This window comes from Galeopterus variegatus, unplaced genomic scaffold (assembly GCF_000696425.1).
Source record: "Galeopterus variegatus unplaced genomic scaffold, G_variegatus-3.0.2 Scaffold6171, whole genome shotgun sequence".
Classification (NCBI taxonomy): Eukaryota; Metazoa; Chordata; class Mammalia; order Dermoptera; family Cynocephalidae; genus Galeopterus; species Galeopterus variegatus.
In genome coordinates, this window is record NW_007732282.1 from 35941 (window position 1) to 41690 (window position 5750).

At 41.6% G+C, this 5750-nt stretch overlaps 1 protein-coding gene across 1 annotated transcript in view; it reads left to right on the top strand.

The window, feature by feature from the left end:
• Positions 1–303: 303 nt before the first annotated feature.
• ABL1 (ABL proto-oncogene 1, non-receptor tyrosine kinase) overlaps positions 304–5750 on the top strand; it is a 32957-nt gene continuing 27510 nt past the window's right edge. Inside the window, exons 1-2 of the mRNA XM_008590511.1 lie at positions 304–474; positions 1043–1338. The gene's annotated coding sequence lies outside the window, so the exon portion shown is untranslated. The remainder of the gene's footprint in view (positions 475–1042; positions 1339–5750) is intronic.

A 5750-nucleotide genomic window follows, 5' to 3' on the forward strand; every position in this document is an offset into this window, starting at 1 on the left:
TTCATTTTGAATTAATGAATTTAAAAAACTAAACTGTTTGGGAACAATAATTACCATCTTGGAATGAAAATACTTAGTGTTTTTCACAAGATTTGGTAAAGGAAGAGTCTTTTTTTTTTTTTTTTTAAACCAACCACCTTTCTTATTAATATGTAGTGTGTACAGATGTTAAAAAATGAAATAAATTAGGAACATACAGTGCTGGAAACATAGACTTTTTGCTCCTCAGAATAAAACTGATTTTTCTCCCAATTTTTGCTCTTCCTGTTTAATTTTTCTGTTCCCCTCTTTCTCTTCCAGAAGCCCTTCAGAGGCCAGTAGCATCTGACTTTGAGCCCCAAGGCCTGAGTGAAGCTGCTCGCTGGAACTCCAAGGAAAACCTTCTCGCTGGGCCCAGTGAAAATGATCCTAACCTTTTCGTTGCACTGTATGATTTTGTGGCCAGTGGTGATAACACTCTAAGCATAACTAAAGGTAAAAAAAAGGGCTATGGGCTGCTAACGATGGTTGCAAGAGAGAGAAATCTGGGAATTGTGATTTTTACCTCTTTGCTAATTAAAAGGGCAGCTTTACAGTTTGGAATGCAGAGATATACAGAAAAAAAAATGGCATCTTTCTAACAGAGTCACTTCTCCTTAAGGAGAAGAGTTTCTATACAGTAGTCCTTAGCAGAAATAGAACTTTCCCTATTTTTTATACTGAAAAGGGCACCTAGACCACATACTGAAAACCTCTTTTTTCCGCCTAAATAAGAGCATTTTATCCCCCAAAAGCTTCCTTATATTAGGCACAGAGCACTTGAGTAAACATAACAGATTTATAGAAACTGAGACTACCTACTTATCTGTATATTCAGTACAAACAGGAAGCTTCATATATAAACATGCATTCTTATACACTTATAAGTGCATATATTTATGTGGAGTTGTTAAAATGTAATCAGTATTTAGGAATATGGAGGTTTTTAGTAATCATAGAAGAATAAATGAGAAGGAATGAAGCTGGTCTTTAAAGCTGACATGTCTCATTTCATTCTTCTCAGGTGAGAAGCTCCGGGTCTTAGGCTACAATCACAATGGGGAATGGTGCGAAGCCCAAACCAAAAATGGCCAAGGGTGGGTCCCGAGCAACTACATCACGCCAGTCAACAGCCTGGAGAAACATTCCTGGTACCACGGACCGGTGTCCCGCAATGCCGCAGAGTATCTGCTGAGCAGTGGAATCAACGGCAGCTTCTTGGTGCGGGAGAGCGAGAGCAGCCCTGGCCAGAGGTCCATCTCGCTGAGATATGAAGGGAGGGTGTACCACTACAGGATCAACACAGCTTCTGATGGCAAGGTAGGGGGGCTGCTGGGCCCCGGTGGGGGAAGGGTGGTAATCAGCACCTGGCCAGCAGAAGCCAGCTCCTGCTATCAGGTTATTGCATTTAGTTATTACAACAAAGCTCAACCAAGAAGATGTTTAAAGACTCTTTCAAGTAAACAGGAGTCATTCCCTTAGTCTTATGAAAGACCCTTTATTAAGGATCAGTCACATGATATTACAAGTTCCTGAGCCTGGTAGGATTCTCTTATTGTCCTGCTGAAGTTTTGTTGTTTGCAGTTTCTTAAAATAGGAGGAATACCTGTTGAGTTTTGGACCTGCATCTTACATTAAGACTCTTCCTTTTTACAAAATCCCTTATAATGATAGTAATTCATCGTCATTGAGAAAAATTCAGACAATAAATAGATATTTTTAAAGCAAAGACTACTTTAATAGCATGTTCTCCAGTAAGTCTTGCATATGGCTTTCTTCCTACAGATCAAATCACATTTATGAATATATGTTTGTATGTACACACATATATGCACACAGTTTTTAAACAAAAATGGGATCACATTATATCCATAGATTTCCTAACCCAAGTTGTAGTTTTGTAAAGGAGTTGGCCTATATGATTTTGGGGGTCTTTGTATAAACAGTCCCTAAGAATTCATGAAGGGAAGGAAGGAATTAACATTTACTGAGTTCCTACTATGTGCTGGGACATCTTGAAGTCATCACCTCATTTAAACTTTACCTCAGTCCTCGGGGCAGGTATTGTTTTAATGTGTGCTTTTGCATTGAAGAAAGGGTGGCTTTGAGTGATGAAGTTTCTTGCCCAAGATCACATAGAGAGTAACTGATGGAACTGAGCTCAGATCCCACTGTCCACTCTACTGTACCAGGCTGTAGTTGAGGTACAGTGTAGGTAGGTGGATTGTTGGGGTGGTCCAGATGGCGTGCGTATTTTTTTTTGTCATCTGTAATGCATATACATGTTTTTAAAAAGTCAATAGAACAAAATGGATTACAGTGAAAAGTAATTCTTCTAATTCAGTTCTCCTGCCCAGAGGCAGCCACTGTTACCAGTTTCTTCCAGAGTTACCTGGTGTATATATGTTTATATGTATATTTTTAACTTTTTAAAAAATGTTTATATTTCGTAAGACACACAAATGATGCGTACTCCCCCCATTGTTCTTCATCTTGCTTTTCCCACCTAATAGTATATGTTGGAGATTGTTTTATGGCAGCATATTTAAAGCTGCCTCGTTCTTATTAGTGACTGTATAGTATGGATGGACCATCATTTATTTACTTTTAGGTTGTTTCCAATCCTTGGTTATTATAAAGAATGAGGTGGCTTTCAAACCTCTTTTTAAATCTGGGCTCACTGTAAGAAAAACATTTTACATCACTACCCAGTATTCATGCCCGAAACAAAAGTTGCATGAATCCTTACTTACTCTCACTGTATGTAATACTTTGTACTCCATTCTGTTCTGTTTCATGTTTGTAAAAATTCTGGTCATAATCCACTACATTTATTTCATAGACCCACTAATGGCTTGTGGCCTGCAGTTTGAAAATACAATGCACATATTTATTTGTGTACAGTATAAGTATGTGCAAGATAAGCTGCTAGAATTGATGGAAGATTATATGCATTTAAAATTTGTGTATGTGTTGCCAGATTACCCTCTATAGAAATTGCACAAATGTGTTCTCTCCCAACAACATATGAAAGTGCCGATTTCCCCTCACCCTCATCAACAGTGTATTATTGGATTTATAAAAACATCTTTGTCATTCTGATTGGTAAAAGATAGTACCTCATTATGTTCATATGCATATGTCATATTTTGACCATCCTTATGGCATTTATTAAATTAATCTTTTTCCTACATATTAGAAATTACTAAATTTATGTATGTATTTAGGCCTATCGATCTCTATTCTCTTGCATTGATCTCTCTATGCATATGCCAATACCAAACTTTTCATGTCTATAGCCTAATACTATGTTTTAATATCCACTAGGGCTCATCCCTTCTTCTTTTCATTTTAGCATTTTCCTGGCTATCCTCACACATTCATTTGTACCATATGAAAATACACATACTTCTTTTTTTAATGTTCTTATTTGGTTTTTTTGCATGTCTGAAAGTCTTCCGGCTAAAGTCCTGTTGCCAATATCTGATATTTTCCATCATTGCAGATATCTTTGATACCAGCACTGTGGTTTGTATGTCAGACAGCAGAGTATGGTGCTGATGTATGACTAGAGATGGGCCTTAGTAGCTTGCTTTTTGGGTGATTGTTTTAATCTCAGGTGTGGGACTAAGTCCTTCTATTCTGCAGGATGTACTCCAAGGCTCTGGCCCTTTGAAAGAGCCTTCAGACCTCAAGGTACCTTTTTATTGAATCAGAACACCAGGGTGCACCACCCATGGGGGAGATGGTTTTCTGGAGCTGACAGCTTGCTTCTCATCTGTGCTATTTATCTACAGCAAGTCACGCTGCACCAAGATAATCACTTGAGGTTTGCACTGAACAGGATAATGGCTTCTTTTCCCTAGAGTGGTTTGATCAGCAGCCTTCGAACAGATGCAGGCAGGCGTGATCTAGTTTGACAAGTCATTAGCTGGGGGTTGGTCGAAAATAACTGTTCAAAGGAGGAAGGAAAGGCCTGCATGTGGGATACATTATTTGCAGAATTTGAGATGCATCCTAAGATGAAGCCAAGCCCTCTGTCTAAAAACTGGTACATGCCAGGTGGGTTCCTGTCATTCTAGCTAGAGCACAGGGCAGTATCCACCATAGGGCAGCCCATCAGACTTTCCTAGTATCTTACCTTCTTGACAAGGACTCTCCCATCGGCTGTCTGAGCACCTGGAGACTTCTCAGCTCTCAGGGTCACCAGGAAACCATCTGCAGATGTTCCTCTCTGTGAGGGCCACACCTGAGGGGGCTATGTTGAGTGGGATCCTATCCCTGGAACGAGTGAACAACGTCAGAATGGGAAGGTGTTCAAGCTGCATGTGTGGCTTGGTGTTGAAAAATGCATCTCACATAGCAGAGATTTAATGCAATCTTTTTTGGATTTCTAAGGGGAAAATTTAAGGTTGGTAGGAGGGACAGGCTAGGGTTGAATAATTTACTTCTTATTTTGAAATTAGCTGATCTTTAGAAAACAACTGAATTTAGAAGATTCTTCTGTAAGACCCTGAAGGATTTCGTTCTGCCTCCACCCTCTTGGCTCATTTTTACCTCTCTCCTCGTGTTCTGAGCTTTTCAGCAGCAGTTGTGGCCTGCCAGCCAGTCCAGGGCCCCAGTTCAGGGCCCAGAGGACTCCTGGAGTTTTGAGCTGGACTCTTGAAAGGGCCAATACCAAGTTGAGCCATTGCTGGTCCTGGGAGTCTCGACAGTCTTAACAATCTTCAGATATCTTGGGATTTGATTGTTGTTCTTCCAACGCTTTCTCAAAGTTCATAATTCTCTGTTGACAGAGCAGAATGAAAGACCGACTTTTCTTCATCACCCCCTGTCTGAATAGCTTTTAGTTCTGATTATTTGTACCTGTACCTCATTTACTTCTGCAAGATGCCACTGTCAAGTTCCACAATTGCTTGTAGTCCTCAATAGAGTCTTTTTCCTGAAAGAGGTACACAGTTGACACTTATTTTCATTGTCCACTGAAGTGACAGGTTCAGGCTGACAAGAGTGGAATTTGGGCTAAGGCATTAGCGGAGGTTGCAGGTGGGGCCTCTTGGATTTTTACCCACTCTGACAGCAGCTCAGCAGGTGCAGGCATCCTGGTGACAAGTCTGCTCCAACATAGCTGACCCTCCCTGGAGAGGAGCCTTGGAACATGATTGTGCACTGCTGGCCTCTTGCCTTCCTGCTGGTGTGTGAGTGGCTCATGGGGGACCATTGCTTCCTGGCTGAGCAGCCTGTAAACAGTATGTCCAAGGTGGGACTGGGGTCTAAGGCAGCTAGAGGTTACACAAGTCTAAGCTCTGTTAAGCTTGTGAGTGTGGCTGTCAGGAGGAAAGCCATCTCTGGACATTTCTTTGACAAATCCTATCTTTCAGGTTTGTGCATGATTAAGAAGAGGTAGCAGCCCTGGCTGAGCGCTCTGAGTGTTTATGGAACCAGGTGCATAGCATAATGACATACCGTTTATGACACTAACTTCACTTTCTTCTGTGTACATGCTGCAAATTCCTGATGATTACCCAGGTCACTGGCAAAATGCTGCTCAAAAACTACAGCTAAGGGCCAGCCCGGTGGCGCACTGGATAAGTGCGCCACTTGGGAAGCGCGGCGGCGCTCCCGCCCGAGGGTTCGGATCCCATATACAGACCGGTTCCCGCTCACTGGCTGAGCGAGGTGCGGGGGCAACGCTGAGGGTTGCAATCCCGTTGCCGGTCCCCGGTCCGGTA